This window comes from Patella vulgata, chromosome 1, assembly GCF_932274485.2.
Source record: "Patella vulgata chromosome 1, xgPatVulg1.2, whole genome shotgun sequence".
Taxonomy (NCBI): domain Eukaryota; kingdom Metazoa; phylum Mollusca; class Gastropoda; family Patellidae; genus Patella; species Patella vulgata.
In genome coordinates this window covers 24,208,993-24,232,178 of record NC_065879.2, presented here as the reverse complement: position 1 = coordinate 24,232,178, position 23,186 = coordinate 24,208,993, and the positions used below count along the sequence as shown (strand labels likewise).

The window sequence follows — 23,186 nt, the reverse complement described above, 5'->3', positions numbered from 1 at the left end:
TAATTGGAGAAAAAAGTTCTATTTAACAAAGGGTTGTGGAATAAAAAGAACTTGAATAGGATTTGACATGGTCATTTTGAGATAAGATTCCAGTATTCAGTGGTGAATATTTCTGTAGCAATAGTTCACCATTGGTTATGCTGAAGTTGTGTTTCTGATTAACTTATTTTCTAGTCACAGTCAATTTCTGTTTTGAATTGTCAGATATCCTTTTCACCGTCTCACATAACAACTTTTGGTCTTCCAAGGAATTATTAGTGAGCAGAAATTCGCCGTGTATCTGTTATCACTCGTCACTTCAGTCAGTTATATAGAAGGATAACTCGTGTTTTCCTTTTGCGTTCGCCATTCCGTTTATTGAAACCTTGATAACGTATCTATCGTAGCAATGATCTCTGTGTTAAAATTATATTTGGAACGTGTTAAACCAGTTCTATCACATATGTGATAATGACTAACACCAAAATTGTCCTTTAAGAATTTTCTAGGAATCGGGGCCCTGATGTTTTTCCACTATGAAATGTTGCTATTGATAGTTTAGAAGTTTTGATTACCTTACCCATTAGTTTTTTATTCGTTATAAACACTATCCTGTCTAGTTTAATAAAATAATCACTTTGATTACGTGGGTATGTTGACTGAATTATACAGGGGGGTGGGGTGGATGGCTGAATGGTTAGCGTGCGCACGCTGTATCATAAAGTTTGTCATTGAGTCCACTGGCGTGGTTTCGAATCCCCGGTTGTACGTGACAAGGAGTAGGGTCGCCTGTCCAACCTCGTGGGTTTTCTCCGGGTCCTCCGGTTTCCTACCACTGCTAAAGACCCCTACGCGCAAGCGAATTATGTAAATAAAATTAAACCATATGTTAGTCCCGAAATGACCTAGTTTGTGTCGAGTGGACGTTAAACCCCATTTCTCTCTCTCTCTCTCTGAATTATACATATAAAATCGGAAGGTTTACAAAAGAACAATTAACAGTTTAATATTTATAGTGTAAATCATAATTGTATATTATACTCATATCTGGTTATAACACCCATGACTCGCTTATCATTTAAAATATTTCACAATTAATATATCCTATCTTATGATTAATGGTCATGTTTTCTTCTAGATTCAGTCAAAGATTCTTGTTTTAGACAGAAGTTAATTTCTCATCAAATAATACATAGTATGCCAATAAAATGTGTTCCTGTTCAGTCGGTTATAGTTAAGCTAACCGGAAATCTCTAGTAATAGTAAGCGTGACTTTGCCGTCTGAAACCAAACCCGGGCAATTAAGCCAGTTTAAATTCTCCTGCTTCCGATGTTGTTTAACTCCCAACCTTCTGGTATAAATGATATCCTGTTATATGATATGCACATGCGTAATTTGTAATATCTGACCAATAAAGTGAGATTCATTGGTCAGAACTGTTTAAGTCAGGTGAACGCTACACTCTCCACGAAATGTCAGTTAACTATTTCTCACTGCATGTTCAATTATCTGTGGGGGGGGGGGGGCTCGGTGGCTAAGTGGGTAAGACCCTGGCTCGCTAGCCTGGAGGTTGGGTGTTCGATCCTTGCATTGGTCGAGAAAGTTCATCAAGTTCTCCCTTGTCAGGAGAGCTGTCTAGTGGTTCGGATGGTATGGAAAACCGAGGCCCTGTGTACACATTGGCGTGCACGTAAAAGATCCCTTGACAGTTGGAATTTGATATAAGAGTAGGCCGTAGTGCCGCTGCCCGGGCAAAATTTCCCCCATAGCACACTGTATGGCGTATACCCGTCTTCATTAACACAGTTCGGAGCAGAACAGTAGGACGTTAAACCCCATTTCATTTCATTTCATTTCTCAATTAACTGTGCTTTCGTTAAGAACAGCGACCGAATAAAATTCTAAATAAAGGGAGACAAACATCGTTTCCTCATGGGAGGACTATACTAGTAGCAAAGTTCCTTTTCCAAATTGATTTCGATGTAACAGTATGACATTCTGTGCATTAAATTTCCAATTATCTGATAGAAATATTGAATAACGATAGTTGCAGTTACAAAGTAATGTCCCTAGGCCTAGTCCGAAGCAATGGACCCCAAACCCGTAAGGATGTGGCTTTTGATATGCAAAGTACATCGATTCCTAGTCTACACAGTAATTATTCAGCTGACTGACATATAGTTAGACGCAGCCTTTTCATATGTACACCAGGGCGTGTGCATTTTGCCCGAAGCATATGCGCTTGATAATACCCGCAAATTATTTTTGACAGTGACCTTTAATTTTAGTTGTACATGTATCTAATAGTTTGAATTGTAATGATTATGTTCCTATCTGTCTATAATTACCCGTAGTTAATAATTTAAACGGTGCCTATCAATAAAAGTGCACAAAAGCAGAATTAAATACATGACGTATTAATGGCTAAATAAACAACAAATAACATTTCCTGTGATGTACAACGAACTACTCCGTGGGCGTATACAAGACAATGCTTACGACTGTATTCATACACTGATCACACTGCCCGTGTGTTGCTTAATCAGTGTCAGTTAGAATTCGATTACTGTCCGGCCAAATTTTCCCAAAGCAAACTGTGAGAGGTAGTAGGCCCGTCTTCATTAGCGTCGTGAGTGCAAAAGCGTAGGACTTTAACCCCCAGTCTATTTATAGCCAGGTTTCAAAAGTGAAGAATCTCTCACTTAAAAAAAAGGTCAACCATGAAATCAACCATGCCAAAGCCGTGATATGCCGGAGCAATTATAATGGCTGCTACTGTGCAAAATTAAATTTGATTGGCTATAATGATCACGTAGATGTACCCAGTCTCAATGTAATAAAACTGCCAAACCAAGGGATTTTCTAAACAAAATATTATCGGTGACATTCATTCAGCATAATACAAAACCTTGTCTCGCGACCTTCAACGCCATGAATTCCAGTTAATTTTTTTAAAAAATGTAATAGTTAAATGTGAATGTTCCTTGAATAAAACCCTGACTAAACACCTGTTGTCCCGATAAACACGGAATAATAATATATTCGTCCTACAAGTATCCCGATTCAAATTTATCAATGATGTGCCATGCATATCGTGGGTTGGGCAAGGTTTTCGTAAAAAAAAATCGTCAAATAAGACATACCACTTTCTCGTCAAATCGACCAGAAAGTGCTTCCTGTTAGCTTGTTCATCACCTTCGTAATGAGAATGTATTTTAATATTAAAATTCGTTATCTTTATTATTGGATTCTTCCGAGAGACGACGAGTTAGTAGAACAGGTCTTCCGTAGAACATAGAATTGTTTTATTCCCTCTCGTTAAGAGGTTTTTGTAATTTGGTATGCTGATGTATTTTTCCAATTATCATTAAAGATCAGAGAGTAGATTTATACGTCTGTGGATAAAATTGTTTACTCTGATATTTAATCCAAGATGTAAGAAATCGATTATACTGTTTTGTAATTTGAAAAGTTCGATGTCCTAACAGTCTTGCTCTGTATAGTATTACATGTTATGTTCTCGACTCACGTATTTTCAACTTGCGTCCGGCTGACTTAGGAAAGAAATGCATAATTTTAGCACGATCATCTCCTACAATATGTGAATGTCGAATTGATTGATTATCAGTGGTGAGAATTCTCTACGACAACAGATTTAGAGACCAAATCCTCATTGCAAATGAATATCAAGGCGCATGTATCGGAGAGAAATTGGTTTAAGGGATTAAAACTTTTTAACCCCGATTTAAGATTGTTTGTATCAAACTGGTTCATACAGCCGATCAAATCAGTTTAATTATTTAGCAGATAGTCAAAATTTAAGTTGATTTGTTGATTATTTGAGAGACGGGTTATCAAGTAGGCAAACTGCCTTCGGCCCGTCGAAAATCGGCCCAGTAGAAAATTGAATTACATTGAAAAAACAAATCCAACGTAAACTGATAATACGGCATGAATTGAATTGTATATATATATAGAGTGACATGGTGATCAATCTAATCCCAGGTGTCAATGTTTCCTTTTGTATCGTTTTACAGCCGATCTGACCCCGTATGCAGATGCAGTGTCGACAACTCACCATAAGCCCGGATGTGGTCGCCGGGCTTGATGCTGTAAGTAACGTCTGTCCCGATACTGGGAAGATTGTGGTTTAGAGGCCACGGCCACAGGATCGGTCACAGGGCCTATATGGTACCTAGCTGTGAAATATCATCGATACACAGTATTGCAACGGGTCTATTTTCCCACAGGCATCTGTCCAATATCGGATAGCAGACTAAAAGTTTCCTCAGTATCTGAGCGCATCATCCCTCATCTGGCATCATTGGTATTGTCTTTTTTGTGGTGCAACATCCGTATGTTAAACTGAAATTCTCAATTTATTGCAAGGTTGTCAATTACAGATATAGTATGTGCCCGGAAATAATTTCCTTGTGGCATAAAGGATCCGCATTCAAGTCTTGACCGGCGAAGTATGGAAAAAGTCTTCCGAAAATGAGATGTTATATAACTTACTGCTGATGAAGTGTAAGATAACATTCTGCTGGGGCCTGTTTCACGAAATTTTAACTGAGATAAAATCCAAATTTTAGTAATTTGATTGGATAATATTAGATTGATTTTAGTGCTTAGCCAATCAAAATTGAAGTATCTACTAAAATTTGGAGAAACAGGGCCCTGATAACACTCGGTTAATGAATTGTAAAAAAGCTGTAAAAAAAACCGGCTTCTAAAGAAGTTTAAACTAACTGGCTGCGGATGCAGAAGAACTGTAAAATACTATTGTTAATGAACCTTAAAATACGATTATTTCAATGAATTGTAAGATAACATAATGTTAATGAACTGTGAAGTAACCTCCTGACAATAAAGTGTAAAAAAAGCTTGCTTCTGATTAACTGTAAAGTAAATTTCTGCCTATGGAATGTTGAATAACAATAAATGTATTACCGCGCAGTCTAAAATAAAAAAAAATAGTCTTTGAGTGTTGTCTTTATCGGTGACTGAAAAGAATATTTTTAAAAATTCATTTTAAATCTCTAACAAGCAGGCGGCTATAAAAACTGACGACTTCGACGTATTACTTCCACGTGTTGCTCCCACGTGTTATGCCATTTATTTTAATGGCCGGACGAACAGTTTTTCAACCAGTTTTCAACATGAAATGTCAGTGTCGAATTTCCTTATAAACAGAGATAATAACGCTGTATTTACTGTTAAATTGAAACTCTATTTAAACATGCTAATTTTGTTGACATACTATTGATTAATGGCCTAGTTCAGAAGTTAGAAATATGATAATAATACGATAGGACTAATATTAAGTAAGAATAAGTGGTGTTTGTTTTTCTTAATTTATCTTTCTAAAATAAACCAGCGGCTGCCAGGCAGGATACGCCCACATTTTCGAGAGATGGATAGAGAACAAGCTAAAAAGAAAGTGATTTTTCCTACAATCAAGGGCCATAATTCAGGAAATTACAATTCGATATGCGCAAATATCGAAAGGAACCGAGATCTTTGTGTTATAAACTTACATTTCAAGTTTCAACAAAATCGGATAAAAATTGTGACCTCTATAGGGTCCACAACCTTGATATACCATATTTTTACGCTATTTGAGAACGAACGGCGGCCATTTTGTCTGTCAATTTTCGTCCGATTTTCACGAAATTTGAACTCAGCCATCCTTAGGGTGTAACGGTGATATAATAATACGTTTTTTTTAAATCGGATAAAAATTATGACCTCTATAGGGTCCACAAGCTAAAAACGCGATTTTTCGTACAATCAGGGGCCATAATTCAGGAAGTTACGGTCCGATATGCGCGAATATCGAAAGTAAAAGAGATCGTTGTGTTATAAACTTACATTTCAAGTTTCAACAAAATCGGATAAAAATTGTGACCTCTATAGGGTCCACAACCTTGATATACCATATTTTTACGCTATTTGAGAACAAACGGCGGCCATTTTGTCTGTCAATTTTCGGCCGATTTTCACGAAATTCGAACTCAGCCATCCTTAGGGTGTAACGGTGATATAATAACACGTTTTTTTTTAAATCGGATAAAAATTATGACCTTTTTAGGGTCCACAAGCTAAAAACGCGATTTTTCGTACAATCAGGGGCCATAATTCAGGAAGTTACGGTCCGATATGCGCGAATATCGAAAGGAACCGAGATCTTTGGATTATCAACTTAGATTTCAAGTTTCAACAAAATCGGATAAAAATTGTGACCTCTATATAGTGTCCACCAGCTAAAAAACGTGATTTTTCGTACAAACAGGGGCCATAATCCATGAAGTTTCGATCCAATACATGCCAATATCGAAAGGAACCGAGATCTTTTGGAGATAAACCTATATTTCAAGTTTCGTCAATATCGGATAAGAATTGTGACCTGTAGAGTGTCCACAAACAATTGTGGACGGACGGGCGTCCGGACGGACAGGGGCGACGACAATATACGTCCACATGAAAATGTGGGCGTATAAAAAGTATCTAGCCGACTTAAGTTCTTGAATACTAGCTTAAAGATACATTCCGATGAAAGTATTTACAGAGTAGTAATTTCCAATAAAAGTATGTCATATCTGGTATATAGAAAGTAGAGACAGCCGATCTTACTAGAAAATTACTGGATTCCCTGAAAAACAATCATGGCGCGCCCACAATGTATTTGTCCGAGTGACGTAAGGAACATTTTGTACGTGTTGATCTAATTATTAGCGGTTGTGAAAAGATTGAGAGACTTAAATACAAGCTGGTAAATGCAAGCTGATAATGGATTCCCCTTCAATCAAGTCACGTGACAAACAGGGAAGTTTAAAATCGAGGGTAGTATAGGGTAATTTTCTTACGATTAAAATGTTTTGAAAGGTTTGAATATGTTTTTAGTAAAAATGTATCATCAAATCACACAGTGTCTACGCGGGAAGGCATCTTTTATGGACCTGTATTAGTTAAATCATGATCTGTGATCATCAGTTTTAACTGCAGGATATGAAAGTGGATTTCCTTCTATTAAATGTTATAGAAGTGGAGTTCTGCGGGATTTCATTTTACAACATTTTTTAAAAATATTATGATCAAAGTTTTAGAAGACAAGGAAAAAAAAATCGCGAATTTAGACATTTTAGATCTGTCCGATTCCCTTTAAATAGCCGATGTTATTATAGGTGCTGTTTGCAACAAAAAAGGTGGGGAATAACTTCCATAAGTAATCAGTGTACTAGGTAAATAATCGTGATACGGAACATAATTATATTTACACTAATTGACGTATATGTAACATGCCGGGATATGGTGGGTTTATTCAATATTTAACTACTTAGGAGGTCAAGGGTCATAGAGTAAGTGTGTATATAACAGAACATGTACAGAACCAAAGAAGCAGTAGAGTTTGTATAGAACCAGGCACTTTACATTGTATATATAGTTGGTAAGTATTATTATGCTAAAATGGTTGGGGTGCGTCGCGAATGCGGGGGGGGGGGCACATAATTGCTAGTTTACTTAAAATGACATTAATGTGACGCGGGCGATATTCTGATCTGTACACTGTTTAGTTTATAATGAATAGACGCCCCTACAGAAGTCTGTGGGGTTCTCCTTGTCTCCAACCACTTCAAAAACATGTTTATTAGGACCAACAAGACATTGGAAATAAACCTAGTTTTAATTTAAGCCGGGTTTCATGGGTTATCCTCAAGTGGCTGATCATTCATGACATCATTAATCTTCCTCTCATTAAAACTTTCTCATCTTATTATCATGTAACTTTATATTATCATCTCTATTCTCATTTTTGTCTCTTGGGGGGAAAAAAGCCTATAAATGTTATTTTGAGAATGGCGATAAAATGTAGACTAGTGTGATATAAATGTTAACTTACTTCCTCAATCCATCTATATGGTAAATAGTGTGCTCAAATACCAGAACAACTACTAAATGGACGAGGAGCAGAGCATGGCGTGCACGCAGCCATCTTTGAATTTATTATAAAGTGATGCGCAATTGCCCATTGAAGAAGCATGTCCAGTTTTATGTCGATCGTACTCGAAGAACAAGAAGATGAGTAGAGCTTAAACTGGGGACCAGTTTTTTGTCCAAAATCTCTGCATTTTTGCTCAATCAATCAACAATATTTGCCCTTCACATCCATTATTTATCACACAGTTCAATGATTAACTATCGTTCTAACCATGTCAGTTATGTTATTGTATAATTATAAACATGTTCTACAATGTATAAACGTCAATGTATAAACGCGATGAAAATAACTGCCTTCTGTGGACATTCGAATCCCAATGTCGCTGCTATTCCATAATGGAATTTCCATTCTACATAAAACTGTTCCTTAGTAAGGTGTTCCATAGCTGTAAACACCTTTTCTGTAAAAGGACCGCCCAACATATCACAGGTTTAAGTATACAAATCAAACACCAAAATTAGTCTAATAGTCTGACATTTTCCAATTGAGTCGTTCGGAAATTAACACTACATTATTGATTAACAGGGGTTACGAAAGTACTTTTAAGTAAGTTCGTTGTTCTAGTGTATGAGTGACTTGATAAACCTGAGCACGATAGCTTTACAAGTATAAACAGGGTTGTCTAAGCAATTATTTCAGAACTTATCCCCCCAACTCCCACATGGAATCTGATAGAGCAGCACAGAGTTTCACAGGTCTAGAATAAAGGTTTCTAAGAGTCTTTCTTTAATATAGAATTAATAATGTTATTTACTGAAATATACATATTTATGAATAACTTAGGTAATGTCTTACATTGTAGATTTAAAAAGATATTCAAAATGAAGATTGTATTTGCTGCGGTCATCTGCATGCTTGTTATTATGGTTATTGAACCCATCGACTCGTATTGCTTTGCCGGACGTCCTAAAGTTTCAATGACAGGTAAGCTATTTAGAAATCTCAGGTGGGAGCTGCGCAATAAGTAAATTTGGCAAAAGAATATATTCATATTCTAGAATTACTTTCTTTTCACAAAAACATAACATCTTCATTTTGTAATTTCCATATTTGCTCTTCCCCGGTGTGTTTATTTACAGCATGACGTTATTTGAGACTTGAAAAGTCAGGAATTGATGTATCATAAATGGGTGATTTTGTTTATTTAGTAGTATCTTAAAGGACAAGCTTGTCTCCACCAGTTTTACATAAAACCTGGTTAAACATTCCAAATAATTATGATATTAATATAGAAATGTGTCCTACACACCTCGTGTTATAAAATGCAGCCATTTAATTTTATTCAAGGGCGACTTTAAGTGTCAAGAGCTATGTAATAGTCTCATACTAATAAATTTGTTTCAAATGGGTAGCACTGCTAAGCTCTAGATATTCAACAAACTTCGAATATTTCTTCAAATGCAACATTGACTGCTGCTACAGTCGGTTACTTATTAAGAAAGTGAGAAATAAGATAAAAATCATAATTACAACAAAGGAAATCGATGATATACAACACCTGAACACATTTATCGATCACAATCGTATTAATGGGGTGCTGTCCAATTTAAATCACATTCAGTCGTGTATAAAAAAATAAACATTTATAGATGGACTTTATAATGGAAAATTGATTTTAATCGTATTAATAGGGTGCTGTCCAATTTAAATCACATTCAGTCGTGTATAAAAAAATAAACATTTATAGATGGACTTTATAAAGTCCATCTATTAATGTTTATTTTTTTATACACGACTGTTTCTGAAAGTCTACCCAAATAAATCTTTGTTGTTGTGATCTACTCAGTTGATACGTTCCTTGCAGACATTCGTGTACTTGATGGGTGCACGATTGAATAGTGTTTACCGTCCAGGTGAATTTTGTTTATAACCAATTAAATTTTGGGGACGACGCCAATTCAAGTATGATCGATATAAAACTTGGCAGGTCTTTTTGATTTGACTTCACAATTCCAAGATGACGACGATGACATCCCGGTCGGTTTCTGGTTTATATAGTACTATCGTCCTCTTTTAAAAGTTAAGGACAAAATATTCTGATTAATACATTCGACACTATGTTATTGCGAATAGCCCACAGCATCAGCTTTTGTCTCCATGACAAAAGCCATCTTTAAACACAACTGTAAGGTCTGGCAGTATCCATTTAGAGCCTTAAATATTGTTAAGTATCACTTCTAATATTTCAGTTAAGATTCACAACAACTGCTACATTGTTACTTTCAATGGCACTTATAAAATTTGATTTTAACGCAGTAGAATCTGTCTCCTATTAATGAATACTCACTAACAACCCCACTGTACTATTATAACAGTGCCGAAGATCTTCCGGCCAAAACTATAACCTACATTTTTTTTATATTTACCACATGTCGCGCAACTTCTCGAAAATAATTAGGTTTTGTGGGCCTAGATTCCTGTTAAAGTGACCTAATGAAGAAAGTAATATATATACACCCAAGCCTGGCTTTGGTCATCCTCGGTTACCCAGTGTAATCATTCCGTTCTACTCCACTATACCCTGGGTTAATCCATAGGATTTCCACGATTTCAAATTATCTGCCCTGGCCTAGAATGTAGCTACAATCTACGAACCAATCAGAAAACAGTTTACAAACCAATCGTTTCGCCTTCGTTTTTATAAGGGTAGATAACCATATTCATGTCCATTTACTGAATGATTTTTGTAAATAATGTATATATTTATAATTTATTTATATTCAATTGTATTATCAAAATCTGTAGTATGTGTTGTTGATTTCAAATATGTATAACATCTATATGTTTGACTTTTGTTATTATTATTACTATTCTTTCTTTGTCTGAAATATGTCATTCTGTTATGTTTATTATTATTGAACTTATACTTGGCAATTTGATTCTCAATAACCTAATACCATATCACGTGGACATAAAATTCCGGGAACGAATGAACGATTCTAAATAAAACTAATTTCCCCCTTCATTATTATATGAACGTCTGGTCTTCATTAACATAATATATAATTAGTTGTTAATAATTACGCATTTAGAATAGGCCAACTCCTAACATTGTCCGATGAGAGTTACTTCGCTTTGCCAACTTCCTTTTCAAATAACAATTTATTTGATTGGTCGATAAAAATAGCACAATCATCAAGGGCGGATAACTTGAAAACGTGTCTCCCCCTTAGATTAACCCAGGGTATAGTGGAGTAGAATGGAATGAGTACACTGGGTAACCGAGGATGGGCTTTGGTCCTTCGTAGTCAATTTTTCCCTAATTACGAGCAGGTTTATTTAAAGAATCATAAAAAGAATTTTTGTTATTTTTCAAAAATTTCCTTACATATTAAGGAGCTTGTGATTTTAAATTGTAAATGGTGGAAAACACACCAAAATCTGAAGCCCTGCTTAGCCCTGAATCAAACAAACAAAGTTTCTCTTCTATGACGTAAAATTTTCGGCAAATTATTGTGATGCACAACCGAATTTACTTATTAGACTTTTGGCAAGCGGAATTTTCCCATCCGTATCACGTATCCGTATCGTATACGTGACACGTTGCGTCAATCTAGTTTTAGAGTTTTGGCAGATTTTCGCTAAGCTTAGTTCTATTACAGCATGATGGCGGATATCTACCAAGATCACTATCAGTGCTAGTCAAGTACCTATTATAGCCGACAATTTCCAGGAGGGAATGAAGTCGCTCAACAGTCGCTGAGCTATTAAAAAAAAATGAATGTCGAATCTTATTAACAATCTTCGACTTCGACTCTACTGCAATTTTTGGTTTCACTAATGTATCATTTCAGAAAGTGTATACCCCCTTTACCATAGAATTACATCATTTACAGTTTTGCAAGGTGCCACCTCCCTAACTTTAGCACGTAGATCAACCATCATGGTTAAAATCACATCAAATATACACCTTCGTGTTCTAGAATACACAAAAATTCATAAAAACGCTACGATACAACATTTCGGCGTCAAAAAGTAGCAAAAAAGACGGTAAAAGGACACGACAATGTTATACGGCCCTTTTCCGTATGAAAGCTGTTCGATACGTGCTGCCGTATCCGTGTGCCGTATCACGTATGAGAAATACACACACATTGATGACGTCACACGCAAAATCCATACGGATACGGACCAGAAATTTACGCTTGTCAAAAATCTCTATGGCGAGTCGTGGTTCTTGTATGTCGTGGAGATCGTGAAAATGTATAGCTGCTTTCATGTCCGATTTTCTGCCAACCACATAGCTAAAATACAATTGAGTTCTTGAATGTAAAGCAGAAGGTTGGATGACCGAATGGTTAGCGCGTGCACGTTGTATCAAACGGTCTATCATAGAGTCAACTGGCGTTCATTCGATTCCACGGCTGTACGTGACAAGGAATAGGGTCGCCGGTCCAACCTCGTGGTTCCTCTGGTTTCCTACCACTGCTATAATTGAACCATATTATGTTAGTCCCGAAATGACCTGGTCTGTGTCGAGTGGACGCTAAATCCCATCTCTGTCTCTCTCTCTCTCTCTCTCTCTCTCGAATATAAAGCAAAAAAGTAATGTTTAACGTCTTTCGTCCAATCTGGGGGCCCCTATATTAGATGAGAAAGCCATTGTACACAGTTGGTTCCCATTGAAAGACTTTCTACAAAATTTAGTCTTTAAACGGGTCACTTTTTGTCCTAAAATCAATATGGACGTATTATTCATCATACATCTATTCGTATTACGAGGAAGGGGTTCGACAAGTGTAGATGGATAAAATTATACTTATCTATTCATCGTATTACACACGAAGTTAATACGAAAGTATCCAACTGATCGAAGAATGACGGAAATTGAAGTGACGCCCCCCCCCCCCTTCCTCCCCGACGCACACTTGCGGATATAAGATTAAACATGTTATTTTCAGGAGGTAAATTTGAGGTCTTCTGCGACAGTCCACATGGTATCATGAAGCCTGGTCAAGTTATCAGAGATAATTGTGAAGAATGTCGTTGTACATTTCGAAATTTCAACTGTTGTGGGTTCGTAACATTCAATTTATTATACTCCAACATTTTCATGTGGTCGTTATATTATGTCATTTTTGTGAACAATTTAGAGGTCACAAATTTTATCTGATTTTGCTCAAAGCTTAATTTATTTGTTTATAGCCAAAATATCTCGGATGTTTTCAATATTGGCACGTATTAGAACATTATCTTAAGTTACCCCCCCCCCCCGCAACCACCCACCCACACACTCACATACTCACACACTCACGCACTCACACTTTACGCTAATAGTGGCGAAGCATGTAATGCATATAATACCAAGGTTCGTGACATCATTTGTCGCCGAGGGAGTTGATACCAAGATTTGAAACCCAAATGCATCGAAGCCCGTCAATACCGATTGCGATTCTCCTTTTGGATTATGATCATTCACGTCTTATTTCTTTACAGAATTGGTTATAATGCTGGTTCATTTAAGATACCCGGATGTAAGATAAAGAAACTGGATAACTGTTGCTACCAATTTGTAAAGAGCAGTAACTCATCTATTCCTTGTACTGAAGTGGAATGTCCCACGCCATATAAACCATGAGACCACATTTAATCGAGAAAGATATCAAATGACTAAATATGTTTCAGTCGACCAGTCAGAAAACATTGTGATTGAATAAACAAATATTTTCTGATATAAATAGAGTATATGCTTGTCATTTGCGTGGCCTTAATTCGATGATATATTTTCAAGAACTGACTAAGAACATCTGCAAAGGATCTTCAGTTATGCAGTGACTAAAAATACTTTATGTTTCACTGGTCACAAAGCCTGTCGATAATGATTTCATATCATCTCTCTGTAATTGGCTAAGCTGGGTTAGCATGGCTGAATTTTGAATTCCAGAAACATGTTTTCGTCAAATTAGGTCTTGTACCCCTTTAATGATGTCTAAGCTGTTGTTTTGTTGTGTTAGGACACGAATCCAATACGACACAAACAGCCCGAGTTATTCCCCGGTTTCACATGGACTACGAATGCCACGAATCGCCCCGAATAGTGCTGAATTCATATTAATCGAAATTCGTGGCGCTGCGGAAAAAGAAATGAACATTTGTGGAGAATGGAGAGTTACAAAAATTCGTAAGTAATCGGGTGAAAATATGCCGAATGTCAAGATGGGGTTACGATAAAATACTGAATGAAGTAAGCATCTACGATTCGTAGCGATTCAGTTACGAAGTAGTTACGAATATGCCGATAAGGCTACGCAAAGTTTCCGATATTCTTTGGTCTCTAAACGCTATAAAAAGCCACCGATCGTTGCAGTAGCCGTCATCTGCGCAATGGATGTTCAACGGAGAGTAGATCTGACTACCAACTACTGGTAGCTGAGAACCTGGGGAGAACCCCCAAGAAGACAGAAATGAAATGAAATGAAATGGGGTTTAACGTCCTAGTGTTCTGCTCCTGTGCTGGGCTAATGAAGACGGGTATACGCCATACAGTGTGCTATGAGGGAAATTTTGCCCGGGCAGCGGCACTATCGCCTACTCTTATATCGATTTCCAACTGCCAACAGATCTTTTACGTGCATTCCAATGTATACACGGGACCTCGGTTTTTCGTCTCATCTGAAGGACTAGACAGCTGTCATTGTCAAGCCCTCCGTCCTGCATCACTGACAAGGGGGAACCATGCCGGAAAACAAGAAGACAGAGAAGACCGCAACGCTGGTAGGTTCGACCATGGCTGAGTCCCCAGAAAAGGCCAGAATATGGCAATTACAACAGACTGATGGATTATCTGACGGTGGAAGTTGAGAAATCTATCAGAATGCCACCCCAGATGAGCTCCTCCAGAGTATTGACCCTGAAATCCAGAGTAAGCACATCCCCATTAGACCACACCTTGAAGCTGAACTCAAGCTGGCAGTGACCCTCAGACACCTGCTGGCTACAGGAGACCAGTACCCCACTCTCCACTATGACAAGGGCAATGCTCGAGACATCATCACAGAGAAGTGACAGGCCTTCATTAAAGACCTGAGGGACGAGGTCATGCCACTGCCCCGGACCCAGGATGACTTAAATGCCAATGCCAAGCAATTCCAAGACCGGTGGAATGTTCCTCGTGGTGGCCTTGGATGGAAGAGACCACCTACGTCCGGCTGTGTCTTCTACAACTACAAGGGCTTCTTCTCCTGGTTTCGATGGCCCTGGTGACTGCAAGTTCATCCGAACAGAATGAAGTCATCGAAGACGGGGCCATTAACTTCCCTAATGCTGTTCTTGACCTCTTGGCCACTTTGTAAATGGCGTTTTGGAGTCGTTGGAAGGAGGGAACGGCACTGATGGGGGGGGGGGGGGCTGGGGAATCTCCAGTAACTTTATTACCTCTACCTGGAGCTGGCCATCTCGGACCGGAAATCCGCCTGCTCCTGGTTGGCGAGGTCGGACACCACCCTGGGCTTCTTGGTATTTGCTCCGGTGGTAGGCGCTCACCCGTTGGCAATCTCGTCGTCCTCCTACTCCATCACCCGGTGTGGCTCGTCATCCGCCCGCTGGCGCTACTCCTGGGTGGGGTCATATCTTAAGAGCCTTCATATGCTGCCAGAATGTCACCCGGTGGAGGTGTAGATCCCCTGGGGCTTTCCTGTTCCCGTGGCCGCTTGCCTTTGCCCTTAGTGGACATTGGAGGTTTGTGTGGCATCATGAAGATATTGGGAATCGTGCCTTACAGATAAGTGATATAAAAATTTGAATTACTATTTTGTTCTGAAAATAACCGCGTTACATTAATAGCGAAATGTAATCTTTGAGGGATGTTACAATAATTCACTTAATTACTAAATGAGTAGAATAATTGAATCACAACCGCGGTTCTGAAATTTGACATTATAAGGTGTCAAAGGTCATACCCAAACTGTCTATATTAGCAAGTTAACTTCCATATTATATAGCTACAAGAGATAATCGTAGTGCTAAATAGTTATAGATTCGTAAGATCTAACTAGGATTGGGGTGAGTAATTACACAATAATTTGTTAGTGATAGTTCTGGTTGATTAGTAATTATAAAAGTCATATTTATAATTAAAGGAGTACTTAGACAGTCAGACTCTGATCGTCTAACCCTAGATTGCATTCACATTCTGTGGCAAGTCTCTCCAATCAATAGACGTTTTAAGATTCAGTGCGACTAACTGGAAAATGATTTGTTCTATGGAAGCCTATGATGGATTACCGTGTGTTTAAGGTTATCGTGAATATACTTTAATTACATTTGCTTTTTGGTTAATAGTGATAATTCCTCTTTAGAGAAAGGACGAGGGAAGGTGGGTGGGGTGTGTGTGTAATGGTTAACCAGGTTTATTATACAATGTTATGGAATACATATTATACGAAAGTTGTTTGACTATTATTATAATTATTAATTATCATTATGATAATTCCTAAATAATATTATACAGTCTGCGTTAATAATTATTTAATAATAACAGATTTACTATCAAAATGACATTCCTTCTTTAGCACTGGTCATAAACAAAATTGTAGATTTCAAGGGATTTTATATGTAGATGAAACCAATGTTGATATATTATTGTTCAAGTATCGACACAGAATGCTAAAAATAAATCTGAACCTACTTCTGGTTTTAATCTTTAATAATCATGTAGCGCTTGTTCCATTACTAATCGAAAAAACAAATCAGATTATCCCAATTCATTACTTTAGATTCAGCTCCTTTAAGGATTGTGTAAGTTTTAAATAAAGAGTTGGTCGTTCTTGCTATACCAAATCAATCAACAATACATAACGATAAATAAATATTTTGAAAATTTCAGTCCAATTCCATTTACTTTATTCTGAGAGAATAGGTGTTTGACAAGATGGTCTCGATTGTCAATTACCATTGCTACGACAAAAAAACTCCCCAATAAACGAAAAAGTCTCGCTTATCCATTTGCACGTTAAATTATTAACTGGCGTGGATGTTCTAATCCATTTAATATATCGATCACCCGAGTTGATTATGTCTAAATAATGATTCATATAACGTTTGAAGCTAGGGGAAATTTAGCTCGTACATAATGCATCTTTAAATAGTAAATATTTTTGTATTGTTGTGACATTTGTGGACCACCTAGCTGCATGGTAATTATACGAGCAACACCACCATGATTTGCTTATCTGTTGTTAAGATACAAAAGTCAATGTTATTCAGTTAATTAATAATATACATCATTAATGCCCAATCATTTTTCTGTATTATGAATTCTCATTATTGGGCCTAGTTGGACAGAAATAGATCCGAATCCCCTTTCTTGGCAGGATAATATGAAATGAATTACATGCTGCTTATCTATTTGAACAGAACTTTTCAGACTAAAGGAATATTTCTTAAAAACCCTCCAACATTAATTACTGATTTGTTTTCGTAATCCCGTAACTATTCTGATGTCCACAAAACACAATACAGCGCAATAGTTACCGGTATTAAAATCCCTTTTTATCTGGATAACTGATGTGAAAGGTGGATAAATATGTCAACGAAACACAACCAACCTATCTGATGGTTTCCGGTTTGAATTTCATCGGGATTTTCCGGCGTGGTTTCCCTTTGTCAGTGGTGCAGGACAGAGGGCCTGACAAGGACAGCTGTCTAGTCGTTCGGATGGGACAAAAGACCGAGGTCCCGTGTATACATTGGCGTGTACGTAAAAGATCCCTTGGCAGTTGGAATTCGATATAAGAGTAGGCCATAGTCGCGGTGCCCGCGCAAAATTTCCCTCATAGCACACTTTATGGCGTATGCCCGTCTTCATTAGCCCAGTCGGAGCAGAACAGTAGGACGTTAAAACCCATTCATTTCATTTCACCTATCCACAACCCCTGCCCACACCCACACCTGCCACTATGGTCTTCGTTCCGAAGGCCGGGTGTATATGTTTTTAATTCGGGGGATCAGCTTGTTTAATGAAATGTTTTGTCATTTCAGATTTGAAACAAAATTGTATCGACAAATACAATGAAGTTTAGGGAGATTTTGGCTATCGGCTTATTGGTTATCTTAATGCGTGAAGAAATAAATGCTTTCTGTTTCTATGGACGCCCAAAGATTGCATTTACTAGTAAGTATTGAAATGTTTAATGATATTCGATAACAGAATCATTGTGGTGTTTAATGGAGTCCGATCAACTTTTCGAGCGCCAAAAAATAACTATTATAAGTATTGCAGATTTCCATGTCTTTGCCGGGTTTCGACTAGATCGGGGTGGAAATAGGAATGCTTCCATCACTCATGACTTGCAGACTTTGGAATATACTACTGGTTGTTTTTATATGAACAACTGCAGACTTTTGAATATCTGGTTGTTTTTATGTGTACAACTGCAGACTTTTGAATATACTGTTGGTTGTTTTTATACGTACTACTATTATAAAGACTGTTGATTATACTGTTGGTTGTTTATATATATATATATAGGTAAAGGTAAACTAGATATATATTGTGCTGTACCAAATGGTAAGATGAGACCCGGTGACAGATTTCGTGCTGGTTGCGAAGAGTGTTCGTGTACACGTACTAGTTGGCGCTGTTGTGGGTGGGTATTTTTATAACCTTCATATACTGTAATATCCAATAAACAGTGTGCTCGCCATTTAAAATAAAACGGTTGAAAGGGATGCGTATTGTTTCTATAGAAGTATTGAATGATTCTGTACAGCTCTAATATTTGTGAATGGACAGAATACAATACTGTCATTAACTATTGTCAAGTGTCGATTAACTGATTTTCAATTCTGGTGGGTTTGTGGTAAACAGGAAATCGTCTGTCATTCCTGTTGCGGGATATTTCCCGGTATTTTAATTTTAGTCCGTCAATCGTCAGATCGGATTTCACTAGCAAAGTTAATAAAGCACACCTGCCACTTCATTAATGCCTGACACCGAATGAATAGAAGAATGAATGAAAAATGTCAGCCGGCGGGAACAACTGAAACCATGACGACAAAATTAAATGACTGGTATTATTATTATAGGATTAACTCATAACGTATTTTAATTTTGATAATATTGACATATCAGTACCACACAAGGCCATCATTTCAATCAGTTAAACTAAACACAGATGATTACGAGTGCAATGCGAGTAGGTGGAGTGGGGTGGATGCCAAGAAACTGTATTTCCACGTTTCTTCTTTGTATTACAACTGTCTTGTAGAGAGGGCGAGAAAGGGGAGGGGGAGAGGAAGATGGGTTTAACGTCCGCTCGACACAAACTAAGTCATTTCGGTACTAACATATGATTCAGTTTTATTTCAACAATTCGCTTGCACCTGGGGTTGGGGGATCTTTAGCAGCGGGAGGAAACTGGAGGACTCGGAGAAAACCCACAAGGTAGAACAGGCGATCCAACTTATTGTCACGTTCAAGCAGAGAATCGAAACCATGCCTATGACAGACCTTGTGATTTTCACACGCACGCGTTAAACCACTAGGCCCCCACCACCACCACCACCCCACCGCCCCACCGCACCCAAAATGTCATTGGATTTGCTAGGGCTACTATCCAGTTTGTACACCGGATCTCTACACACCTTCCTCGTCAGTTTCGGAGGAGCCACCCTTGTTGAGAGAAGGGGGGGGGGCATTCTGGTTGCATGTCCAATGTCATAATCTTGAAAGTAAATTTTTGATCTAGCTTGTCAAATAATGGAGCACAAGAAATGTAGATGTGGAGTGTGTATAGAAAGGATTTTATAACTATTAGGCTCCTAGCCGTGAAACACCTGGGGGTGTAAGTATGTTCGCAATCCAAAGGCCCGCTTTCCTTGTGCACGTTTTCGCGCGCATTTTGTTTTGTTTTTTTTTATTTCCACATGTACAGAAAAATCGCTGAAAACTTTGGGGAATGCCACGTTTAAAAAAAATGTCCAAAACACCTGGAGAGCCACGGTGGCTAAGTGGGTAAGACACTGGCTGGCTAGCCTGGAAGTAGCGTGTTCGATCCCTGCATTGGCCGAGATATTCATCGGGATTTGCCGACGTGGTTTCCCCTGGTCAGTGGTGCAAGACGGACGGCCTGACAAGAACAGCTGTCTAGTCGTTCGGATGCATTGATGTGCACGTAAAAGATCCCTTTGCAGTTTGAATTTGATATAAGAGTAGGCCATAGTGCCGCTGTCCGGGCAAAATTTCCCTCATAGCACACTGTATGGCGTATGTCCGTCTTCATTAGCCCAGGATAGGAGCAGAACAGTAGGACGTTAAACCTCTTTCATTTCATTGTAAACTGAATTAGCAATAAGAGCGGTTTATTGACTTAGAGATCCCGTCCAGAAAATAAACATGCACACCTCGCGCCCGGAAAACTGCGAAAAATCCGCTCACCGAGCAACTTTTTTTCCTCGTGGGGTTCTATCGCGCGCGGAAACGCTTACATGAAAGCGTCCCCATTACATTTGCATTCGTCCGACTTTTTCGCCGGCGGAAACGCGTACATGGCAAACGGGCCTAACCGGAGGTCCGAAATCGTTTCCGAAATTTGTCTACAGTGCTTCAAGATTTAAAGATGGTTCAAAGTTTTTCCTCGTGGGTTTTATCGCGCGCGGAAACGCTTACACGAAAGCGGCCCTATTACATTTGCATTCGTCCGACTTTTTCGCCGACGGAAACGCGCACATGGCAAACGGGCCTAACCGGAGGTCCGAAATCGTTTCCGGAATTTGTCTACAGTGCTTCAAGATTTTAAGATGGTCCAAAGTTGTAGCATGGGTAGTTACAGACCAAGTCCGAAGACGACATTTAGTGCAATTACGGCCATTTGATTTAGAAAATGTTTTCCGGTTCTTTTCCTTTTATGCTTCAAAATCTGAAGCTGGTCCATAGGCATGTAATATATGCACACGGGATATAATTTTACAATTGACAGGCGTGTATGTTTATACATTCAAGACCACCTGATACCACTTCTGATTTTGATTAAAAATGTCCACATAATTTCACATTAAGTTGCACTTTTTGTTGCACTTTTGCATTTACTAAGCGTGCTCTTAATTAGAGTATTCTCTTGGTCGTTTACGACCGTAAATCGTCGAAGCTTGGTCGTTTACAACCGTAAATCGGCGAAGCTCTCTACTTTGAGCCCACCACCACACTGGCTTTTATTTCTCTTTTAAAATCGGCCAGAATCTGTTAATGGACTTTTGTTGTTTTATTTCCTAGGATTGGTTTTAAGTCCGGTTTAACTGTAATGCCGGGCTGCACGAAGAAGAAGTTGGATTATTGTTGCTACCAGTTTGTGAACAACACAGATCCTTATATTGCTTGTTCGCCTGTGCAATGTCCACCATCATTCACAAGACTGAGTTATACACCGGTTAAAAATATTTATACCAACTTTGTGCACAACTGATTCTTGTACCCAAGACTGAATTTGCTGTACTCGATGAATATCTGTATAAAAGAAAGTAGGGGTGGATGGATGACGGTGCATTACTTATGATTTAAATTTTGGTAATGAATATTATAGTTCAAATAAAATATTTTTGCAATCTTTTTTTTGGATTTTATATAACACGATTAACCTGGGGGGGGGGGGGGTAACTAACTAACGCCTTTCAAGGCAAGAGAAACATACATCAAGATGATAGTGTTCACGAGCAATTTTACGATCAATCCCGAGGAAATCCCTCTTTGAGAGAAATTGTTGACGAAAGTTGCATGACAGTTGGAAAACCTCCACAAAATGTTAATTTGCGAAACTTGTTCGAGTTTATCAGAAAAAGTATGATTTGTGAGATATAGACATATAAGAGAGAGAGAGAGAGAAATGGGGTTTAACGTCCACTCGACACAAACTAGGTCATTTCGGGACCAACATATGGTTCAATTTTATTTCAATAATTCGCTTGCGCGTAGGGGTCTTTAGCAGTGGGAGGAAACCGGAGGACCCGGAGAAAACCCACGAGGTTGGACAGGCGACCCTACTCCTTGTCACGTTCAACCGGGGATTCGAAACCACGCCAGTCGACTCAATGACAGACTTTATGATACAGCGCGCGCACGCTAACCATACAGCCATCCACCCCACCCCCCCCTAGACATATAAGGGAATATAGAAATATGTAATTAAATATTGATTGATCCTTCAACCAGCATAGGATCTGGGTGGTCGAGTGGTCTATAGCGTTGGCTGTAGATCATAAAGCCTGTTGTCTATGCAAGGTATGGGTTCAGCTTCTGATTTGAACGTAACACATAGTAGGGTCGCCTTGCCTAACCTCGTGGGTTTTTATCAGTACCTCCCTTCTGAGTCAACAAAAATGGATATGGTGATAGAAGCCATTATTGGCATTACATATGTAAAGATTGCCGACTTTTCGATCATACACGCTGCAGATAATCCTCCAATTACATGCAACCCCAAAGGATACCCCAAACCCCCCCCCCCCCCCCCCCAGAAAAGAAATAATTTGTCCCCTAAAATCTGGCGGGAATGTACCCTTGGATCGATTTTATTTTTTATGCATCGAAATCTCAAGGTCCACGCTATATGGACACGACTATCAATCACATTTGCAACTCGGGCCACAACTCAGTGACCATACCAAATTAATCTCAATGATGGGGAACGCGGTCCCGGTGATTCTGTATTTTTAATCGAACCACGAACCACGAAGCAAGGAATGGTTTTACTTATCTACTTAGAATTTTTAACCCATAACGTTAATGAACTATGATGATCAAGTTTACACTAGCGAGCAGGTTGAAGAAAGTTACCTCCCCGTTGATCTCAACTGAGCGAAGCTGTTGTGTCACAGACGGGTCAAATGTATTTACCAAGGCCACCTGCAGATTTCGTCCATATCACGAGATGTAAACATGGTTGAGACACGTGATTGTGGGTTAGCTTTAAGAATTTGGGAAAGAGGTTAAGCCTCCACATTAGCACTGATCTAGGATGATGGAAATTTAGTTCGTGATATTTCCTAGTTTTATAAAAAAAAATACATACAATACATTAGATTTATATACAGAGTTGATTTCGCTGTTTTGTTTGGTATTGGTGGCGTTGATGGCCTTCCTTAGGTGTCGCTTGTGGTATTCTGGTATTTTTATTTCTGAAGAAAAGAAATCAAATTTGAGATTCTCCTGTGACAGACACATTAGTGTGTTTCCCACCAAGGATTGGATTTTCAAAAAATAAGTTTGTTTCAATA

The 23,186-nt window shown here is 38.4% G+C and overlaps 2 long non-coding RNA genes across 6 annotated transcripts; both read left to right on the top strand.

Moving 5' to 3' along the window:
• The first annotated feature begins 6,804 nt into the window (after positions 1–6,804).
• LOC126829940 (uncharacterized) lies at positions 6,805–13,657 on the top strand. Of its 4 annotated transcripts, none has more exons than XR_007683607.2 (5): positions 6,805–6,823; positions 7,321–7,427; positions 8,782–8,903; positions 12,881–12,995; positions 13,416–13,657. It is a non-coding gene; the product is annotated as an uncharacterized LOC126829940 (long non-coding RNA). The 4 variants fall into 4 exon arrangements; XR_007683606.2 differs by having other exon boundaries at positions 6,805–6,833; XR_007683608.2 differs by lacking the exon at positions 6,805–6,823 and adding an exon at positions 6,918–7,185.
• A 1,827-nt stretch (positions 13,658–15,484) lies between these two features.
• Positions 15,485–21,452, top strand: LOC126829953 (uncharacterized). Of its 2 annotated transcripts, none has more exons than XR_007683610.2 (4): positions 15,485–15,980; positions 17,958–18,090; positions 18,448–18,565; positions 21,190–21,452. It is a non-coding gene; the product is annotated as an uncharacterized LOC126829953 (long non-coding RNA). The 2 variants fall into 2 exon arrangements; XR_007683611.2 differs by lacking the exon at positions 15,485–15,980 and adding an exon at positions 16,015–16,214.
• Positions 21,453–23,186: the final 1,734 nt, after the last annotated feature.